This window comes from Etheostoma spectabile, chromosome 17 (genome assembly GCF_008692095.1).
Source record: "Etheostoma spectabile isolate EspeVRDwgs_2016 chromosome 17, UIUC_Espe_1.0, whole genome shotgun sequence".
NCBI classification, from domain to species: Eukaryota; Metazoa; Chordata; class Actinopteri; order Perciformes; family Percidae; genus Etheostoma; species Etheostoma spectabile.
In genome coordinates, this window is record NC_045749.1 from 23353234 (window position 1) to 23356212 (window position 2979).

General features: G+C 41.1%; 2 protein-coding genes across 11 annotated transcripts in view; both read left to right on the plus strand.

Annotated features, from left to right (window-relative positions):
* Positions 1-2979, plus strand: part of si:ch211-51a6.2 (neurotrypsin) — a 34724-nt gene that overhangs the window by 31284 nt on the left and 461 nt on the right. The gene's annotated exons all lie outside the window — the stretch shown is intronic.
* The window catches only part of zswim8 (zinc finger, SWIM-type containing 8), a 37174-nt gene that overhangs the window by 3302 nt on the left and 30893 nt on the right, over positions 1-2979 (plus strand). The gene's annotated exons all lie outside the window — the stretch shown is intronic.

The following is a 2979-nucleotide window of genomic DNA, read 5'->3' on the forward strand; positions in this document are numbered from 1 at the left end:
GGGCTCGGTTTACACCCATCACCATTGCCATAGGCAGGCTGGGGGAACGCATATTAATGTAAAAAAAAAAAAAAGTAAAATTTTCATGCCATGGGACCTTTAAGTGCCCTCGTACAAAATTTTCTATACACTACTGTGCTTTATGCACGTGGTATTTCAGACAGTTTACTGTGCAGCCAAACATTGTTCAAACCCACAGAATTTGATTTTTATATTTGAGTGAAGATGCCAAAGTTTTATGACGGTATCAAATAATACATATAATACATATGACATGATGCCAGGCTCGGCGTCATGTGACAAGACATGGCACAGAGGACTAAATGGTGAAAGAAATGGTCAAATATGGCCGCCTATTCACTCCAGGTCCATAAAAAGTTCTCTTGCTTCCTACGTGATTGCCCATTACTCATTTGCACTACTTATTTGCATTAGTGTGTTCCTCTGGTTGGGCCTGGCCAATTGCCTTAAAAGATATATGGCATGAAGATAGCAGTTAATACAACTTTTGGTGGCTTTACAGTATATTTGTTCAAAAGTTAAAAAAACATAATAATCAAGGATGTAATGCTCTCTAAAATTTCCATAGATTAACTGGAATTTCTTCACCAAATATGTGTGTTAAAAAGTTTCACAACTTGGGCAGAATTGAGATAATTAGAACACTTATCAGCACCAGGTGTAAAAGTTAAGACATGGAACCAGAGTCATTATCCAGATAGTGCATCCAGATACTTCAAATTGTGGTGTTAGTGTCCACATGATAAATGTAAGTCCAATATTTACCCTCTTTTTAGCTCTGGTTTGATTTTCACCAACTCGTGAGGGAAATGTCTGTCTCTTTAGCTGCTTACTGTTCCACTAAGTTTACCAGGTAATCTCTAACAGTGTCTGATTGGGCTGTGACAGTGTTGTTTTTCCTTCTTTCTTTGGCCGTTAACCGCAACCCCCATACAAGAGTAGCGTAGACCGAGAACGGCAGGGGGACCTTAAGTGAGTGACGTCAGAGCCCGTGTGGCTGCGCGAGAGTAGCGTATAAGTAGCGCTGTGAGGAAAAACAAAAGGAAAAAGAGATGGCAGATGATGTAAAGTGAGTTAAAAGTGAACAATAAAACAACAATCCTATATAATGGACCGTCCATCCTCTTGTGCAAAGCTGAAGTGACGAGAAACTTGTTTTTTTCTCCCTCCATAATCTCTTGAATATAGGCTAGAAGACAGTCAATGAGGATAACTACACAATGATTATTGCTCTCATTATATATATCACACGACATCTATTCACTCCCTCGCCAGCTAAAAGAAAAATGCGCTGAGGTCATCACTGCGGTGATGCGGTTATTGTCACATCCCTAAAGCTGCCAGCTGGGGCTGAAGGTTTTTCGCCATTGATAGTTTGTATAGGCCAACTGGCCAATCTGTCAAAAAAAGTCTGTTAGTTATCTAGCCCAATATCACAAATCCCCAGTTTGGCTCAGGGGCCTTTCCAATCTGTTCAGCATATGAAGATTCACCTTCTCAACAGTAGAGAAGGAGAGAACAGTCCTACCCAATGCAATGCTTTTTAATTCTTATAAAGGAAAGGGAGCACAAGGACAGGGACAGGTGTGTGCAGAGCCTGTTGGCCATCTGCTGTGCAGCTGAAATAACGTGGGGGAGGGGAAGAGTAACACGCATGGTATGGGCAGGTACATGCTGTAGGGTTTCATCAGGTGAAATGCACAGCATTTTATTGATTGACTGAGAACTTCCACGACCGAAACTGTAGCTGGACGTAGAACTTAATGCAAGCACAACTTAACAAAGTACTTAGGGTCATATTTTATTCATAGCTGCAGCTCGCTTTCCTGCAACATTCACCATTTTTAGTGGGTCAAAGGCTGGGCACTATAGCCAAATACTTTTTTCTTTTCTTTCTTCATACCACACTAAAAAACCTCTTATAAATAAACTCAAAAAGACAAAGGAATTATTTAAACACGTTTTGTTTTTATTTCTACAATAAAAATGATTTTAAAAAGTGCAAACACATAAATATCTAATCAGACTGTCCTCAGTGTTAAGCCAAGTTCAGTCCTCAACTGTTGATGTCCCAGTGGCTGTTTTTAGAGCGTAGGAGGCTGGTTTTAGAGCGTTAGAGGCTGGTTTTAAAGCGTTAGAGGCTGGTTTTAGAGCGTTAGAGGCTGGTTTTAAAGCGTTAGAGGCTGGTTTTAGAGCGTTAGAGGCTGGTTTTAGAGCACAAGAGGCTGGTTTTAGAGCGTTAGAGGCTGGTTTTAGAGCACAAGAGGCTGGTTTTAGAGCGTTAGAGGCTGGTTTTAGAGCGTAAGAGGCTGGTTTTAGAGCACAAGAGGCTGGTTTTAGAGCGTAAGAGGCTGGTTTTAGAGCACAAGAGGCTGGTTTTAGAGCGTAAGAGGCTGGTTTTAGAGCACAAGAGGCTGGTTTTAGAGCGTAAGAGGCTGGTTTAGAGCACAGAGGTGGTTAGAGCACAAGAGGCTGGTTTTAGAGCACAAGAGGCTGGTTTTAGAGCGTAAGAGGCTAATTTTAGAGTGTTAGAGGCTGGTTTTAGAGTGTTAGAGGCTGGTTTTAGAGCGTTAGAGGCTGGTTTTAGAGCATTAGAGGCTGGTTTTAGAGCGTTAGAGGCTGGTTTTAGAGCGTAAGAGGCTGGTTTTAGAGCGTTAGAGGCTGGTTTTAGAGTGTTAGAGGCTGGTTTTAGAGTGTTAGAGGCTGGTTTTAGAGCGTAAGAGGCTGGTTTTAGAGCATAGGAGGCTGGTTTTAGAGTGTTAGAGACTGATTTTAGTACCAACGGTTTTAATACCAACGTTATTTGATAAACCAGGTTTTCGGTTACTTCTCTCTTGCAGATTGAAACCGCATGCTAATCCACAAAGTTCCAGTCTGTGATTATCATCAACATCCATTCCTTTTAATTTTAGTCTTATTAATTCCTAATTTCTGCTTTTCTAACTCAAACATTAGGTA